The 20,011-nt window shown below is 44.2% G+C and overlaps 1 long non-coding RNA gene across 3 annotated transcripts in view; it reads left to right on the forward strand.

Moving 5' to 3' along the window:
• LOC125965177 (uncharacterized) overlaps positions 1 to 20,011 on the forward strand; it is a 1,265,679-nt gene that overhangs the window by 1,135,155 nt on the left and 110,513 nt on the right. For all 3 annotated transcript variants that reach the window (XR_007478764.1, XR_007478762.1, XR_007478763.1), the window contains one exon: positions 3,523 to 3,604. This is a non-coding gene — a long non-coding RNA (uncharacterized LOC125965177). The remainder of the gene's footprint in view (positions 1 to 3,522; positions 3,605 to 20,011) is intronic.

The following is a 20,011-nucleotide window of genomic DNA, read 5'->3' on the forward strand; positions in this document are numbered from 1 at the left end:
GCGTTTATGCCCCTGTACACACGCTTGATTCTCTTTCGGAGACATAGCAATCCATAGGTTTTAAGATACTTACTAGTCAGGTACATTCTTAGGCGTTTAATATGGGGTGTTGAGTCCATTTCGTTGAGCAAGGAATAGCTCTTTTCTATTACGTATTTGGCTTAAGGAACTTTATCTGTGCTCATTTCAATCTCTGGTTTCATGCAGCACCCCAACTCACCTTTCCCCTTAAGCAAGCATAAGTTGGTTTTCTACATTTGAGACCCTGTTCTGTTTTGTAATCCAGTTCCTGTGTAGCCAAGTTTACTTTCCGTGTATTAGTGATATCTTATGATGTTTCTTTTTCTGTGTGACTTGTTTCAGTCAGGATCATCATAGCTGAATCCACTCATTATGCTGCTATTGCCCTGATGACATAGATTTCATTACTGAGTGATATTGCATTGTACGTAAGTACGACAACTTCTTTATCCATTCTTCACTTTCTGCGATATTGAACTTGTACCGTAAACGAGGTTCTTGTAAACAGAGCCATCCCAAAGTTTGGGGTGGCTGTGTCTTTTTGATTTTAATTTCCCTAAGCTATAGGACCATAAGTGGAAGTGCCCTAGGCTCTGTTGCTTTGTTTTTTAGATGTTTCAGGAAACACCATACACCTCTCCCGAGTGGCTGTTGTCAATTTACATCCCGCCTATCAGCATAAATAGGCTCCCAATTCTCCATGGCCTGTCCTGCCTTTCTGGATTTTACATTTTTTTCAGATGGCCCTTTTGACCCGGGGGAAGTGAGACTTCATTGTAGTGCAGATTTCCTTTGCAAGCTTGCTTGTTTGGCCAAAAAGTGCGTATGCGTTTTATCCTGAATATATTCAGGAAAAAACGCATACGCCCTTTTTGGCCAAGTGCATCATTGTCTACGTTCTGCCTCTTTTCCTATGCTTTAAATGCAATTCCAGTCTACCTCCTGAAATCGGTTTCCTGCAATTCTGCCCCACTTTGTAGTCCTCTTGGCAGCCTTACTTCAGTATATTTTTGGACGATAGCTGTCATTTATAACTCTGCAGGTTTGTGAATTACAGTGCCCCTGAGCTCCTTTCTTCAACTCGCTTTCTTGTGAGCTGGCCGCAACACCGCAGGATTGCTTCAGGCCCTAATCTGGTTCCCGCACGGCATGCTGAGCCTTTGGTTAATTCCTCTTCCTGGTGGGAAATGAGAGTTAAATTTGCCCGTCTAGACACCTCCAGCTAGTCTCTCATTGGTTCTCCCTATTCCTGTTCATCTTCCGCAGAAATTGCAAACTGGGCCAAACAGGAGGTTAAAGGCACTGACTCTCCAATTCGGGAGAGTGTTAGTAAAGCGTCTGGAATGTTGCACCCGAGTACCAGGGGACGAGAACTGAGACATATTTGAACACGTTTCCCGATCACACGGTTGATCATACTCTGGGTTCCACATGCATGTTTTAGCTGAAGGAAGAATCCCTTAAACCTGGAGAGTTGAGACCCGTGGAATGGGTACCATGCAATATGACTTCAAAGGGTCTTCATTTGCTCACCGAACTTCTCCAATCCTATCACTGTGACGTTTATGCCCCTGTACACACGCTTGATTCTCTTTAGGAGACATAGTAATCCATAGGTTTTAAGATACTTACTAGTCAGGTACATTCTTAGGCGTTTAATATTGGATGTTGAGTCCATTTCGTTGAGCAAGGAGTAGCTCTTGTCTATTACATATTTGGCTTAAAGAACATTATCTGTGCTCATTTCAATCTCTGGTTTTATGCAGCACCCCAACTCACCTTTCCCCTTAAGCAAACATAAGTTGGTTTTCTAAATTTGAGACTCTGTTCTGTTTTGTAATCCAGTTCCTATGTAGCCAAGTTTACATTCCGTGTATTAGTGATATCTTATGATGTTTCTTTTTCTGTGTGACTTATTTCAGTTAGAATCATCATACCTGAATCCACTCATTATGCTGCTACGGGCCTGATGACATAGATTTCATTGCTGAGTGATATTGCATTGTACGTAAGGACCACAACTTCTTTATCCATTTTCCACTTTCTGCAATATTGAACTTGTACCGTAAAAGAGGTTCTTGTAAACAGAGCCATCCCAAATTTTGGGGTGGCTGTGTCTTTTTGATTTTAATTTCCCTAAGCTATAGGACCATAAGTTGAAGTGCCCTAGGCTTTGTTGCTTTGTTTTTTAGATGTTTCAGGAAACACCATACACTTCTCCCGAGTGGCTGTTGGCAGTTTACATCCCGCCCATCAGCATAACAAGTCTCCCAGTTCTCCATGGCCTGTCCTGCCTTTCTGGATTTTACACTTTTTTCAGATGGCCCTTTTGACCGGGGGAAGTGAGACTTCATTGTAGTGCAGATTTCCTTTGCAAGCTTGCTTGGTTGGCCAAAAAGGGCGTATGCGTTTTTTCCTGAATATATTCAGGAAAAAACGCATACGCCCTTTTAGGCCAAGTGCATCAGTGTGCACGTTCTGCCTCTTTTCCTATGCTTTAAATGCAATTCCAGTCTACCTCCTGAAATCAGTTTCCTGCAATTCTGCCCCACTTTGCAGTCCTCTTGGCAGCCTTACTTCAGTATATTTTTGGACGATAGCTGTCATTTATAACTCTGCAGGTTTGTGAATTACAGTGCCCCTGAGCTCCTTTCTTCAACTCGCTTTCTTGTGAGCTGGCCGCAACACCGCAGGATTGCTTCAGGCCCTAATCTGGTTCCCGCACGGCACGCTGAGCCTTTGGTTAATTCCTCTTCCTGGTGGGAAATGAGAGTTAAATTTGCCCGTCCAGACACCTCCAGCTAGTCTCTCATTGGTTCTCCCTATTCCTGTTCATCTTCCGCAGAAATTGCAAACTGGGCCAAACAGGAGGTTAAAGGCACTGACTCTCCAAGTCGGGAGAGTGTTAGTAAAGCGTCTGGAATGTTGCACCCGAGTACCAGGGGCCGAGAACTGAGACATATTTGAACACGTCTCCCGATCACACGGTTGATCATACTCTGGGTTCCACATGCATGTTTTAGCTGAAGGAAGAATCCCTTAAACCTGGAGAGTTGAGACCCGTGGAATGGGTACCATGCAATATGACTTCAAAGGGTCTTCATTTGCTCACCGAACCTCTCCAATCCTATCACTGCGACGTTTATGCCCCTGTACACACGCTTGATTCTCTTTAGGAGACATAGTAATCCATAGGTTTTAAGATACTTACTAGTCAGGTACATTCTTAGGCGTTTAATATTGGATGTTGAGTCCATTTCGTTGAGCAAGGAGTAGCTCTTGTCTATTACATATTTGGCTTAAAGAACTTTATCTGTGCTCATTTCAATCTCTGGTTTTATGCAGCACCCCAACTCACCTTTCCCCTTAAGCAAACATAAGTTGGTTTTCTAAATTTGAGACTCTGTTCTGTTTTGTAATCCAGTTCCTATGTAGCCAAGTTTACATTCCGTGTATTAGTGATATCTTATGATGTTTCTTTTTCTGTGTGACTTATTTCAGTTAGAATCATCATACCTGAATCCACTCATTATGCTGCTAAGGGCCTGATGACATAGATTTCATTGCTGAGTGATATTGCATTGTACGTAAGGACCACAACTTCTTTATCCATTTTCCGCTTTCTGCAATATTGAACTTGTACCGTAAAAGAGGTTCTTGTAAACAGAGCCATCCCAAATTTTGAGGTGGCTGTGTCTTTTTGATTTTAATTTCCCTAAGCTATAGGACCATAAGTTGAAGTGCCCTAGCCTCTGTTGCTTTGTTTTTTAGATGTTTCAGGAAACACCATACACTTCTCCCGAGTGGCTGTTGGCAGTTTCCCTCCCGCCCATCAGCATAACAAGGCTCCCAGTTCTCCATGGCCTGTCCTGCCTTTCTGGATTTTACACTTTTTTCAGATGGCCCTTTTGACCGGGGGAAGTGAGACTTCATTGTAGTGCAGATTTCCTTTGCAATCTTGCTTGGTTGGCCAAAAAGGGCGTATGCGTTTTTTCCTGAATATATTCAGGAAAAAACGCATACGCCCTTTTTGGCCAAGTGCATCATTGTCTACGTTCTGCCTCTTTTCCTATGCTTTAAATTCAATTCCTGTCTACCTCCTGAAATCGGGTTCCTGCCATTCTGCCACGCTTTCTAGTCCTCCTGGCAGCCTTACTTCAGTATATTTTTGGACGATAGCTGTCATTTATAACTCTGCAGGTTTGTGAATTACAGTGCCCCTGAGCTCCTTTCTTCAACTCGCTTTCTTGTGAGCTGGCCGCAACACCGCAGGATTGCTTCAGGCCCTAATCTGGTTCCGGCACGGCACGCTGAGCCTTTGCTTAATTCCTCTTCCTGGTGGGAAATGAGAGTTAAATTTCCCCGTCCAGACACCTCCAGCTAGTCTCTCATCGGTTCTCCCTATTCCTGTTCATTTTCTGCAGAAATATCAAACTGGGCCAAACAGGAGGTTAAAGGCACTGAGTCTCCAAGTCGGGAGAGTGTTAGTAAAGTGTCTGGAATGTTGCACCCGAGTACCAGGGGCCGAGAACTGAGACATATTTGAACACGTCTCCCGATCACACGGTTGATCATACTCTGGGTGCCACATGCATGTTTTAGCTGAAGGAAGAATCCCTTAAACCTGGAGAGTTGAGACCCGTGGAATGGGTACCATGCAATATGCCTTCAAAGGGTCTTCATTTGCTCACCAAACTTCTCCAATCCTATCACTGCTGCATTTACTCGCCTGTACACACGCTTGTTTCTCTTTCGGAGACATAGCAATCCATAGGTTTTAAGATACTTACTAGTCAGATACATTCTTAGGCGTTTTATATGGGGGGCTGAGCCCATTTCGTTGAGCAAGGAGTAGCTCTTGTCTATTCCATATTTGGCTTAAGGAACTTTATCTGTGCTCATTTCAATCTCTGGTTTTATGCAGCACCCCAACTCACCTTTCCCCTTAATCAAGCATAAGTTGATTTTCTAAATTTGAGACCCTGTTCTGTTTTGTAATTCAGTTCCTGTGTAGCCAAGTTTACATTCCGTGTATTAGTGTTATCTTATCATGTTTCTTTTTCTGTGTATTTCAGTAGAATCATCATACCTGAATCCACTCATTATGCTGCTACAGGCGTGATGACATAGATTTCATTGCTGAGTGATATTGCATTGTACGTAAATACCGCAACTTCTTTATCCATTTTTTGCTTTCTGCGATATTGAATTTGTACCATAAACAAGGTTCTTGTAAACAGAGCCGTCCCAAACTTTGGGGTTGCTGTGTCTTTTTGATTTTCATTTCCCTAAGCTATAGGACCATAAGTGGAAGTGCCCTAGGCTCTGTTGCTTTGTTTTTTAGATGTTTCAGGAAACAACATACACTTCTCCCGAGTGGCTGTTGGCAATTTACATCCCGCCCATCAGCATACCAAGGCTCCCAGTTCTCCATGGCCTGTCCTCCTTTTCTGGATTTTACACTTTTTTCAGATGGCCCTTTGACCGGGGGGAAGTGAGACTTCATTGTACTGCAGATTTCCTTTGCAAGCTTGCTTGGTTGTCCAAAAAGGGCGTATGCGTTTTATCCTGAATATATTCAGGAAAAAATGCATACGCCCTTTTTGGCCAAGTGCATCATTGTCGACGTTCTGCGTCTTTTCCTATGCTTTAAATGCAATTCCAGTCTACCTCCTGAAATCGGTTTCCTGCCATTCTGCCCTGCTTTCAAGTCCTCTTGGCAGCCTTACTTCAGTATATTTTTGGACGATAGCTGTCATTTATAACTCTGCAGGTTTGTGAATTACAGTGCCCCTGAGCTCCTTTCTTAAACTCGCCTTCTTGTGAGCTGGCCGCAACACCGCAGGATTGCTTCAGGCCCTAATCTGGTTCCAGCACGGCATGCTGAGCCTTTGGATAATTCCTCTTCCTGGTGGGAAATGAGAGTTAAATTTGCCCGTCCAGACACCTCCAGCTAGTCTCTCATTGGTTCTCCCTATTCCTGTTCATCTTCTGCCGAAATTGCAAACTGGGCCAAACAGGAGGTTAAAGGCACTGACTCTCCAAGTCGGGAGAGTGTTAGTAAAGCGTCTGGAATGTTGCACCCGAGTACCAGGGGTCGAAAACTGAGACATATTTGAACACGTCTCCCGATCACACGGTTGATCATACTCTGGGTTGCACATGCATGTTTTAGCTGAAGGAAGAATCCCTTAAACCTGGAGAGTTGAGACCCGTGGAATGGGTACCATGCAATATGACTTCAAAGGGTCTTCATTTGCTCACCGAACCTCTCCAATCCTATCACTGCTGCGTTTATGCCCCTGTACACATGCTTGATTCTCTTTCGGAGACATAGCAATCCATAGGGTTTAGATACTTACTAGTCAGGTACATTCTTAGGCGTTTAATATGGGGTGTTGAGTCCATTTCGTTGAGCAAGGAGTAGCTCTTGTCTATTCCATATTTGGCTTAAGGAACTTTATCTGTGCTCATTTCAATCTCTGGTTTTATGCAGCACCCCAACTCACCTTTCCCCTTAAGCAAGCAAAACTCAGGTTTCTAAATTTGATACCCTGTTCTGTTTTGTAATTCAGTTCCTGTGTAGCCAAGTTTACATTCTGTGTATCAGTGATATCTTATGATGTTTCTTTTTCTGTGTGACTTATTTCATTTAGAATCATCATACCTGAACCCACTCATTTTCTGCTATAGGCCTGATGACATAGATTTCATTGCTGAGTGATATTGCATTGTACGTAAGTACCAAAACTTCTTTATCCATTTTTCACTATCTGCGATATTGAACTTGTACGGTAAATGAGGTTCTTGTAAACAGAGACGTCCCAAACTTTGGGGTGGCTGTGTCTTTTTGATTTTCATTTCCCTAAGCTATAGGACCATAAGTGGAAGTGCCCTAGGCTCTGTTGCTTTGTTTTTTAGATGTTTCAGGAAACACCATACACTTCTCCCGAGTGGCTGTTGGCAATTTACATCCCGTCCATCAGCATAACAAGGCTCCAAGTTCTCCATGGCCTGTCCTGCCTTTCTGGATTTTACACTTTTTTCAGATGGCCCTTTTGACCGGGGGGATTAAGCCTTCATTGTAGTGCAGATTTCCTTTGCAAGCTTGCTTGGTTGGCCAAAAAGAGCGTATGCGTTTCTTCCTGAATATATTCAGGAAAAGACGCATACGTCCTTTTTGGCCAAGTGCATCATTGTCGACGTTCTTCCTCTTTTCCTATGCTTTAAATCCAATTCCAGTCTACCTCCTGAAATCAGTTTCCTGCAATTCTGTGCCGCATTCAAGTCCTCTTGGCAGCCTTACTTCAGTATATTTTTGGACGATAGCTGTCATTTATATCTCTGCAGGTTTGTGATTACAGTGCCCCTGAGCTCCTTTCTTCAACTCGCTTTCATGTGAGCTGGCCGCAACACCACAGGATTGCTTCAGGCCCTAATCTGGTTCCGGAATGGCATGCTGAGCCTTTGGTTAATTCCTCTTCCTGGTGGGAAATGAGAGTTAAATTTGCCCGTCCAGACACCTCCAGCTAGTCTCTCATTGGTCCTCCCTATACCTGTTGATGTTCAGCAGAAATTGCAAACTGGGCCAAACAGGAGGTTAAAGGCACTGACTCTCCAAGTCGGGAGAGTGTTAGTAAAGCATCTGGAATGTTGCAACTGAGTACCAGTGGACAAAAACTGAGACATATTTGAACACGTCTCCTGATCACACAGTTGATCATACTCTGGGCTCCACAGGCATTTTTCAGCTGAAGGAAAAATCCATTAAACCTGGAGAGTTGAGACCCTTGGAATGGGTACCATGCAATATGACTTCAAAGGGTCTTCATTTGCTCACCGAACCTCTCCAATCCTATCACTGCTGCGTTTATGCCCCTGTACAATCGTTTGATTCTCTTTCGGAGACATAGCAATCCATAGGTTTTAAGATACTTACTAGTCAGGTACATTCTTAGGCTTTTAATAGGGGGGGTTGAGTCCATTTCGTTGAGCAAGGAGTAGCTCTTGTCTATTACATATTTGGCTTATGGAACTTTATCTGTGCTCATTTCAATCTCTGGTTTTATGCAGCACCCCAACTCAACTTTCCCCTTAAGCAAGCATAAGTTGGTTTTCTAAATTTGAGACCCTGTTCTGTTTTGTAATCCAGTTCCTGTGTAGCCAAGTTTACATTCTGTGTATTAGTGATATCTTATGTTTCTTTTTCTGTGTGACTTATTTCAGTTAGAATCATCATACCTGAATCCACTCATTATGCTGCTACGGGCCTGATGACATAGATTTCATTGCTGAGTGATATTGCATTGTACTTAAGTACCACAACTTCTTTATCCATTTTTCGCTTTCTGCGATATTGAACTTGTACCGTAAACGAGGTTCTTGTAAACAGAGACATCCCAAACTTTGGGGTGGGTGTGTCTTTTTGATTTTAATTTCCCTAAGCTATAGGACCATAAGTGGAAGTGCCCTAGGCTCTGTTGCTTTGTTTTTTAGATGTTTCAGGAAACACCATACACTTCTCCTGAGTGGCTGTTGGCAATGTACATCCCGCCCATCAGCATACCAAGGCTCCCAGTTCTCCATGGCCTGTCCTGCCTTTCTGGATTTTACACTTTTTTCAGATGGCCCTTTTGATCGGGAGGAAGTGAGACTTCATTGTGGTGCAGATTTCCTTTGCAAGCTTGCTTGTTTGTCCAAAAAGGGCGTATGCGTTATTTCCTGAATATATTCAGGAAAAAACGCATACGCCCTTTTTGGCCAAGTGCATCATTGTCGACGTTCTGCCTCTTTTCCTATGCATTAAATGCAATTCCAGTCTACCTCCTGAAATTGGTTTCCTGCAATTCTGCCCCGCTTTCAAGTCCTCTAGGCAGCCTTACTTCAGTATATTTTTGGACGATAGCTGTCATTTATAACTCTGCAGGTTTGTGAATTACAGTGCCCCTGAGCTCCTTTCTTCAACTCGCTTTCTTGTGAGCTGGCCGCAACACCGCAGGATTGCTTCAGGCACTAATCTGGTTCCGGCACGGCACGCTGAGCCTTTGGTTAATTCCTCTTCCTGGTGGGAAATGAGAGTTAAAATTGCCCGTCCAGACACCTCCAGCTAGTCTCTCATGGGTTCTCCCTATTCCTGTTCATCTTCCGCAGAAATTGCAAACTGGGCCAAACTGGAGGTTAAAGGCACTGACTCTCCAAGTCAGGAGAGTGTTAGTAAAGCGTCTGGAATGTTGCACCCGAGTACCAGGGGATCAGGATTGAGACATATTTCAACACGTCTCCTGAACACACGGTTGATCATACTCTGGGTTCCACATGCATGTTTTAGCTGAAGGAAGAATCCCTTAAACCTTGAGAGTTGAGACCCGTGGAATGGGTACCATGCAATATGACTTCGAAGGGTCTTCATTTGCTCACCGAACCTCTCCAATCCTATCACTGCTGAGTTTTTGCCCCTGTACACACGCTTGATTCTCTTTCGGAGACATAGCAATCCATAGGTTTTAAGATACTTACTAGTCAGGTACATTCTTAGGCGTTTAATATGGGGTGTTGAGCCCATTTCGTTAAGCAAGGAGTAGCTCTTGTCTATTACATATTTGGCTTAAGGAACTTTATCTGTGCTCATTTCAATCTCTGGTTTTATGCAGCACCCCAACTCACCTTTCCCCTTAAGCAAGCATAAGTTGGTTTTCTAAATGTGAGACACTGTTCTCTTTTGTAATCCATTTCCTGTGTAGCCAAGTTTACATTCCGTGTATTAGTGATATCTTATGATGTTTCTTTTTCTGTGTGACTTATTTCAGTTATAATCATCATACCTGAATCCACTCATTATGCTGCTACGGGCCTGATGACATAGATTTCATTGCTGAGTGATATTGCATTGTACTTAAGTACCACAACTTCTTTATCCATTTTTCGCTTTCTGCGATATTGAACTTGTACTGTAAACGAGGTTCTTGTAAACAGAGACATCCCAAACATCTGTTCTGTAATTCATTTCTTGTGCAGCCATATTTACCCTCCCTCTATAAGTGATATCTTATGATATGTTTCTTTTTCTGTTTGACTTATTTCAAGTAGTATTATCGGACCTAAATCCACTCTTTATCCTTCTACTAGCCTTCTTACATTGATTTCATGGTGAAGAGATATTCCATTGTACATAAGTACCACATCTTCTTTATCCATTGTTCTCTTTCCTGGGATATTTAAGGTGTACTGAAGTTGAGGTTCTTGTCAACAGAGTAGCCCTAAACTGTGGTGTGCTTGTGTCTTGTTGATTTTTAGACTTCCCTAGATATACTCCCATGATTGGAAGTGTCCTATGCTCTGTAGCTCTGTTTTTTAGATGATTTAGGAACCACCATACACTTCTCCAGAGTGGCTCTCGGCAGTTCACACACTGCCCATCAGCGTATAAAGGCTCCCTGTTCTCCATGGCCTGTCCTGCATTTCTGGTTTTTACAATTTTTTAGGATGGCCCTTTTGACCGGTGGGAAATGAGACTTCTTTGTTGTGCACATTTGCATTGCTTGCTTGCTTCATTGCCCATAAAATGCGTATGCGTTTTTTCCTGGATATAATCAGGAAAAAACGCATACGCCCTTTTGGACCAACTGCATCATTGTCGAAATTCTGCCGCTTTTCATGTGCTTTAAAGACGAGTCCAATCTATCTCTTGAAATCTGTTTCTTGCAATTCTGTCTTGCATTCAGATCCTCTTCTTTGCCTTACCTCAACATATTTTTGGACGTTAGTTTTCATTTATATCTCTGCAGGTTTGTGAATTGCAATGACCCTGAGCTCCATTTTTTAAGTTGCTCTTTTGTGAGCTGGCCTCAAACCCACAGGATTGCTTCAGGCCCTATTTTGGCTCCGGCGAGGCGGGCTGAGCCTTTTTTCAATTCTTATTCTTAATGGGAAATTAGAGTGATATGTGCCCGTCCAAACCCCTACAACTATTCTCTCATTGGTTCCCCCTCTTCCCGTTCATCCTCCTCACAATTTGCAAAATGTGTGAAACAGAAGTTGAAATGTGCTGATTCTCCAAGTGGGGAGATTCTAAGTAACGTGGCTGGAATGGTGAACAGGATCACCAGGAGAGGATAAATGAGCTGCATTTTAGACACATCTCCCGATCACATGGTGTACAGTCCTCTGGGTTTTCCATGCATGTTTTAGCTGTAGGAAGATCCCTTGAACCTGCAGATTTGGGACCCATTGAATGGGTACCAGGTAGTATTACTTTAAAGGGTGTGCATTTCCTCACCCAACCTCACATTTCTCTTAGTGCAAACAGTTTCCAGCCTTATGTCTCATCCTGCTGTGGGTCTAGATGTGTTCAATCCATGTTGCATCACCGTCCCTGAGGAAAAGTTGTAAGAGGTTTTCTCTGTCTCTCTGTCATTTATTTTTTTCAATTTATTACTATATTGGTTACAGCTGATTTTCAAAGCTCTGTTTCTTGCTGCTGTACATCCACTTGATTCACGTACAGAGAGACATCAGTAAATTCTTTTTCAGATTCTTACCAGTCGTATATATTCTTTTCCGGTGACTTGAGTGTGCTGAGTGCAGTTCTTTTAGCTACCGTGTGGGCCTTGTTGATTATCAGTTTGGTATTTGGAATGGTATCTTTGCTAATTTCAACCTCCTGGATGATGCCTCACCCCTCCCCACCTTTCCCGTTTAGCAGCCTTATGCGTGTTTTCTACATATTTGACTATGTTTTTGTTTTGTAATTTATTTCATGTGTAGCCATTTTGGATTCCACCTTTAAGTGATATCTTATGATATGTGTCTTTTTCTTTTTGAATTATGTCACTTAGAATGATCATACGTAACTCCTCTGGAGTTGTTACAACTGGCCATAGTTCATTGATTTCCAGGCTGAATAATATTCCACTCTACCTAAGTACCACATCTCTATCCATTTTTTCCCTCCAGAGACATTTAAGTTATATCCTAGTCAAGGATCTTTTAAACAGAGAGGGGGTAAACATTGGGGTGCCTGTGTCCTCTCAATTTTTGTTTTTCCCAAGATATACGCACATGAGTGCAAGTGCCCTATGCTCTGTAGCTCATTTTTTAGATGCTTTAGTAAACACAATACACTTCTCCAGAATGGCCGTTGGCAATATACATTTCCACTATAAGTCTCACAGGGCTCCCTCTTCTCCTTGCCCTGTCCTGCATTTCTGTTGTTTACGCTTTATGAGGATGGCTCTTCTGACTGATGCGAAGTGATATCTTTTGTAGTATTGACTTCCAGTGCCCACCTGTTTGGTTGGCTAAAAAAGTGTATGCCCTTTTCTTGAATATATACAGAAAAAAACGCATACACCCTTTTTGGCCAACTGCAATGTTGGCAATGTTCAGCTCCTTTTCTTGTGCTTAATGGCGAGTCCTTTCTACCTCCTCAAATCCCTTTCCTGCCATTCTCCCTTGCTTACAAGTCCTTTTCTCTGACTTTCCTCAAGACATTTTTCAGTGATGGATATTTTCAACTCTGCAGTTTCGTGAATTTTACTGCCCCTGAGTTCCATTGTTCAACTTGTGTTTATGGGAACTGGCCACAAAGCAGCGGGATTTCCTCAAGCCCTATACTGTTTCCATGGGCAACCCTAGCCTTTGGTCAATTCATCTTCCTGATTGGAAATTAGAGTGACATGTGCCTGTCTGAACACCTAGGACTTGTCTCTCATTGTTCCTCATCCTTCCGCTTCATCCTCTGGACAAATTCCAAACTGTACACAACAGGATGTTGACAGTGCTGACATCTCCAAGTGGGGAGACTGTTAGTAAAGACGCTGGAGGGGTGAACCCGAGCACCAGGAGATGAGGAGATGAGATGCCTTTTCCAAACTCTTCCCGATCAGACGGTATACCATCCTCTGGGTGTGACAGACATGTTTTAGCAGTAGGAAGAGTCCCATTCATGTAAGGAGAACACCAGGGCTTTTTCAAAATCAGTGTCTCCCCGAAACCCAAACTGGGGAATTTTTTAAGCTACGGCTACACATATGTTCATTAAGGGCCTTGGGAAGTAGGCAGAGTCCAAACTTTAGATGATTGAAGTCTTCAGGGTCAGAAGCACTCACCACCAGCTTCCCTTAGGTTACACTTTAACTGTCATTGATAGATGACAATGACAATAAAAATATCTATTCTTTTCCAGATTATTTCCCCTTATAGGTTATTGCAAAATGTTGAGTGTAGTTCCCTGTGCTATACAGTAGTTCCTTGTTGATGATCTATTTTATACATAGCAGTGTGTATGTGTTAATCCCAAACTGTTAATTTATCCCTCCTCCCACCTTTCCCCTTTGGTAATAATAAATTATAAGATTTTATACTTCTCAGAAATGGGGGAGCTGAAAGAGAGGTATCATTTTCAATGGAAAAGCATTTAAAACAAGATTGAAGCTTTAACCAAGATTATTAGATGTACATCCTTAGAAAGAAATCACTTCATTTCTCTAATATTGACCTGACAAATAAGACAAACCTTTTCACTGAACTTGCTTATAATAAAGTGATGGAAATATCAAATGGAAGTGTTAGAAACATCTTATTTTACCCGAGCCTTATACACTGTTCTATGTTAACTACAGCTTGGCTCACACATCTGTTCACTGAGGTTACAATAGTCTCAATTTCTGTTACTGATCCTCCAGAGTGGACCCCAACAAGTGTCCCCCTGCCCAGTGTCATTGGGGCCAACAGATCGAGACTGAGTTTGGTTCACAAGCAAAGGAAACTTTATATTTTGATCAGAGAATGGAGAGGTGAGAGCATGCACTACCCCGTGGGCTGTGGGCTGGGCTGTTGTGTAGAGATCCTGTCAGAGTCAGTGGGAGGGAGGGGGCGGAGCTCTCGAGGGCCGGGTTGGCTGCAGCTCAGGCTCTGTATCGCGGAGTCTGCACTGGGCCCCAGGAGCTGAGGTGTCGTCCCAGCCATTCTGCACTAGGAAATCTGGTCTGAAGTGCCGGGTGTGGAACCTCTGCATGCGGGACCCTAGGAGCACATGAAATTAGACAAAGCACAAAGGATAAAAACGGTTAGACTTGACTTTATTGCCCAGATTCTATTTTTATCTCCCAGGGATTTTTAATGGGCTTTGCTGGGGACAAACCCCTCCTCTGCCTTTTGTCCCGTTCCTCATTCTTGGAGTGCTGAGGGTGCAGACCTTTCTTCTGTAACTGCTGAGTGCTGAGTTGGGAGCCCTCATACCCGGGGGCGAGGGTCAGAGCTTCTCCCCAGCAGCCTCCAGGTGACGTTGATTGTCCCCAGGCCCCCTGCCTCCCTGCTTGTCCACCTGAGCACCAGCATTGGAAGTGTTATAGATTCTAATGACCTTTAAGGGTCCAGGAAAGAGATGTGCAGAGACGCTGTGGGGGCTGGTTTCACCCCGCCCCACATTTGTTCGGCCACCTTAGGCTGACCGTTTCTGCCAGCCTAGATGCTCTGACCAGTAGTCTGCGCTTTCTTCAATTAGGCCCCTGAATTAACGTACAAACAGCACCAGGTGTCAGAGCCCTGCCCGCTCAACTCCCAGACAGTCCAGGGTCAGTGGTGATCAAGGACCATGATGGCCACTGAGTCAACAGCCTTTTGAAGTAAACAGGAGTCCAGCCAGTCTCATTGGCCACCATCATCACGGTGTCTGTAGGCTTTTCTATGGTGACAGTGTGATATACGGTTCCCCCGCCAAGATTATTAGTTCCCCTCTGGGTGCAGTAAGTCCTGCAAGCAGTAGTCTACTCTTTTGGGACACACTCTTGTTGTTTTATGAGAGAAACTCCAGGTCAAGTGATGTTCACATGAGTCGTCATGGTGCCCTGTTGCCCCCGGTTATCTCTCTGGATGTTGAAGGTGGAAGGCCTCCTCACTCGAGGTTGGTGTGCCCACAGAGCGAACCCTGAAACTTCAGGGCATGGTTGGTGGTTAGGATCACCACGTGGGGTCCTTTTCCCTTAGGAGGGAGGTGGCCTTTGGGGCTGCTGATTTCCAGGTTTTTAGATACCGCCAGTATCTTGGCCAGATGTGGCAGTTGGCCAAGCCCGTTGGTGAATGTAGTTTATCCTACCTGGATGGCATTCTTGCATTGTTCCATTTCAAGTGGTCCCAGTTTTTGCACTAATTCTCCAATGGTGATTCACCTTTCACCGGGAATGTAAAGGTCAAAGGGTTTAGCTAAATTAGGGAGTTCCAGGGCAAGGGTCTGAATTGACTGCTCTTTCCATTCTTGAAAGGCCACTTCTGGATTCTATTCAAAAGGATCATCATCTTTTCTTTTCAGTGTTTCATATAGAGGCCCAGCTAGTAGACTGTAGTTAGGGATCCAGAAGCAGCAAACCCTGGCCTCCCCAGGAACCCCTAAGCTGTCTTCTAGTTTTAGAAAGGGGTAAGGCTGAAAATGGTTTCTTTCCTTTCCTGGGATGGGCTTCTCCGACCTTCTGTGAGAATGAAGCCCAGGCAGGTCACCACAGTCTGTGATATTTGAGCTTTTTCTTGGACAACTTCTATCCTTTATTGGCTTGGTAGTTCAGAGGCCTCCTTAGTAGGGCTGGCGATCAGAATGTTGTCTGCGTACTGAAGGAGGGTTTCCTTTTCCAGAGGTAGAACTTTTAGGTCTTTAGCTAAGCTTTCCCCAAAGATGGTGTGGGAATTTTTGCACCCTTGGGGCAAGACGGCCCGGAAGTATTGTTTTAGTTGTATGTTGAGTCCTGCCACTCACAAGCCAAAATTTCTTGTGACTCTGGGACTAATGGAATACAAAAGAAGGCATCATTGAAGACTAATACAGAATACCATGTCCTGGTGGTTGGTAGAATGACCAGCAGGGTGTAGGAATTAGGAGCAGCTGGAGGTATATCCTCGGTGGCTTCACTGACTGTCCTGACATCCTTTACCAGGTCCCCAGCAGCCCATGGGGCTCTCGTTGTCAGACCAATCCCAGAATATGGAGCTCACCTGGGCAGGTACCCCACCCCCACCCCAGCCCACGGGGCTCTCGTGGTCAGGCCCCTCCCAGGATACAGAGCTACCCTTGCAGGTACCGTGGCAGGGCTGGGCACACAGGAACCATGCACATAGCCCTAATTGCAGAGCACCCCCAGCTCACCTGTCGCTCAGAGCTGACACAGAGCACCTCAGAGCAGGACTTGAACTAACAAACAGCAGCTGCGACAGGTCTGTGACCCTGGGCATCACTCTGTGCGGCCTCCCTCCACCTGGTCTTCCAGAGACTTCCACTGCACCCAGGGCACCAGGCCTCTGTCTCCAACCACCACCCACCCCTCCTCTCCCTGACTCCTGGGTTCCTCTCATTAGGAGAGGGTTTTCTTGAAGTTGTCTCCCACTCATGGGCCAGATAAAATGATTAGAAAACAAGCCAAAGCTGCAGCCCCTTGTCTATCCTGACTCTCAGGAGCCGACACCTGTTCCTTGGACCTGGCCGGTTCAGCAAGCTCCATTTTCTGCAACTGTGAGCCCCTGAGGGGTGATGATTGGCTGACCAGAGCAGCCTTACCGTGCCGGCCAGCCCTCCCCAGGTGTGCCTGGGTTGAGATCAATATAAATACCACTCCAGGCAGCAAGAGGCCCTGCAGCCGTGCCTGACGCCATTTTCTCTGCCCTGTCAGCAGTCTCGGGGCTGGGCTGGTGGGAGGGAGTGAGAGGCCACGGCTTTGTGGGTGGCCCAGTGTGAGTGGGGCTCTGCTGGACTTTCTGCAGCAGTTGCCAGGCTGCCACCTGCTAAAGAAGAGGATGTGTCACCTATACCTGCTGCTGGAATTTCTCCCTGGGCAGAGGTGAGGAAGGAAAAAAGCAGTGGGGGCAGGGACAGGACGGGTATCTCAGGCAGGGAAATGGAAATCTTCCAGAAGAGCACCCAGGGCCAGGACCATCCTGGCTGGCCTGCAGGCACCAAGTCGGCCGGCATGATGTCACTCGTGTGGCTCTATGGCCCTTCCTCTAGGCTTTCAAGTCCTTGTATATATTCAGGTGTTTTACCTGGGACGGGTGGGAATAGTTCAGCAGCAACTGGCCTGGGGCTCAGCTCACGTTTACTCACAGATGCCTCGGCACGGTGCCCCAGCTTTGCAATGAGGACGCTTGTTGCGTGGGGGCTGCTGGCTGAATGGGAGACGATTCCCCACCACTGACCAACTTCAGAATTGTTTACAACTGGAGCAAGTGCCCTGATACGGTTTTCCTCTGTGGAACTGGTGGGTTCTGTGTTTTTTTTCTCTTTTTCGTTTTTGGTTCAAGGTAGATTTTATTCCTCTTTTTTGTATTTACAGATATAAGCATGGAAATAATTTATTCATATAAATACATGTATGTGAAGGGAATAATTGTTTTTTCTGTTTTTTTTTTAAATTTTATTTCTTTTTAATTTTGAATTATATTTTATATTTTTATACAGCAGGTTCTTATTGGTTACCTATTTTATACATATAAATGTATACATGCCAATCCCAGTCTCTCAACTCCTCCCACCACCACCACCCCAACAGCTTTCCCCCCTTGTTGTCCATACGTTTGTTGTCTACATCTGTTGCTCTATTTATGCCTTGCAAAATGGTTAACCTGTACAGTTTTTCTAGGTTCCACATATATGCATGAATATACAAGATTTGTTTCTCTCTTTCTGACTTACTTCACTCTGTATGACACTCTCTAGATCCATCGACGTCTTGACAAATGACCCAATTTCATTCCTTTTCATGGCTTAGTAATATTCCATATTATATATGTACCACAACTTTATGCATTCGTCTGTCTGTGGGCATTTAGGTTGCTTCCATTACCTCGATATTGTAAAGAGTGAGGCAATGAACATTGCGGTGAATGTGTCTTTTTGATTTATGGTTTTGTCTGGGTATATGTCCAGAACTGGGATTGCTGTATCATATGGTAATTCTACTGTTAGTTTCTTAAGAAACTCCATGTTGTTCTCCATAGTGACTGTATCAATTTATATTCCCAACAATAGGGGAAGAGGGTTCCTTTTCTCCACACCCTTTCCAGCATTTTTTGTTTGTAGATTTTCTGATGATGCCCATTCTACCAGGTGTGAGGTGATACCTCATTGTTGAGTCCATTTCCTTGAGCAAGGGGTAGGTCTTGTCTATTAAATATTTGGCTTATGGAACGGTATCTGTGCTAATTTCAAACTCTGGTTTTATGCAGCACCCCAACTCACCTTCCCCCTTAAGCAAGCATAAGTTGGTTTTCTAAATTTGAGACCCTGTTCTGTTTTGTAATTCAGTTCATGTGTAGCCAAGTTCTCATTCCATGTATTGGTGGTACCTCATGATGTTTCTATTTCTGTGTGACTTTTTTCACTTAGAATCACCGTGCCTCAATCCACTCATTATGCTGGTACGGGCCTGGTGACATAGTTTTCATTGCTGAGAGGTATTCTCTTGTACGTAAGTACCGCAACTTCTTTATCCATTATTTGCTCTCTGGCATATTTAACTTGTGCTGCAGAAGAGGTTCCTGTAAACAGACCGTCCCAAATTTTGGGGTGGCTGTGTCTTTTTTATTTTAATTTCCCTAAGCTATAGGACCATAAGTGGAAGTGCCCTAGGCTCTGTTGCTTTGTTTTTTAGATGTTTCAGGAAACACCATACACTTCTCCCGAGTGGCTGTTGGCAATATACATCCCGCCCATCAGCATAACAAGGCTCCCAGTTCTCCATGGCCTGTCCTGCCTTTCTGGATTTTACACTTTTTTCAGATGGCCCTTTTGACCGGGGGGAAGTGAGACTTCATTGTAGTGCAGATTTCCTTTGCAAGCTTGCTTGGTTGGCCAATAAGGGCGTATGCGTTTTTTCCTGAATATATTCAGGAAAAAACGCATACGTCCTTTTTGGCCAAGTGCATCATTGTCGACGTTCTGCCTCTTTTCCTATGCTTTAAATGCAATTCCAGTCTACCTCCTGAAATCGGCTTCCTGCAATTCTGCCCCGCTTTCAAGTCCTCTTGGCAGCCTTACTTCAGTATATTTTTGGACGATAGCTGTCATTTATAACTGCAGGTTTGTGAATTACAGTGCCCCTGAGCTCCTTTCTTCAACTCGCTTTCTTGTGAGCTGGCCGCAACAACGCAGGATTGTTTCAGGCCCTAATCTGGTTCCGGCACGGCACGCTGAGCCTTTGGTTAATTCCTCTTCCTGGTGGGAAATGAGAGTTAAATTTGCCCGTCCAGACACCTCCAGCTAGTCTCTCATTGGTTCTGCCTATTCCTGTACATCTTCCGCAGAAATTGCAAACTGGGCCAAACAGGAGGTTAAAGGCACTGAGTCTCCAAGTCGGGAGAGTGTTAGTAAAGCATCTGGAATGTTGCACCCGAGAACCAGAGGACGAGAATTGAGACATATTGGAACACGTCTCCCGATCACATGGTTGATCATACTCTGGGTTCCACATGCATGTTTTAGCTGAAAGAAGAATCCCTTAAACCTGGAGAGTTGAGAACCCTGGAATGGGTACCATGCAATATAAATTCAAAGGGTCTTCATTTGCTCACCGAACCTCTGTAATCCTATCACTGCTGCATTTATGTCACTGTACACATGCTTGATTCTCTTTCAGAGACATAGCAATCCATAGGTTTTAAGATACTTACTAGTCAGGTACATTCTTAGGCGTTTAATATGGGGTGTTGAGTCCATTTCGTTGAGCAAGGAGTAGCTCTTGTCTATTCCATATTTGGCTTAAGAAACTTTATCTGTGCTGATTTCAATCTCTGGTTTTATGCAGCACCCCAACTCACCTTTCCCCTTAAGCAAGCATAAGTTGGTTTTATAAATTTGAGACCCTGTTCTCTTTTGTAATCCAGTTCCTGTGTAGCCAAGTTTAAATTCTGTGTATTAGTGATATCTTATGATGTTTCTTTTTCTGTGTGACTTATTTCAGTTAGAATCATCATACCTGAATCCACTCATTATGCTGCTACGGGCCTGATGACA

Source organism: Orcinus orca, chromosome 8, assembly GCF_937001465.1.
Source record: "Orcinus orca chromosome 8, mOrcOrc1.1, whole genome shotgun sequence".
NCBI classification, from domain to species: Eukaryota; Metazoa; Chordata; class Mammalia; order Artiodactyla; family Delphinidae; genus Orcinus; species Orcinus orca.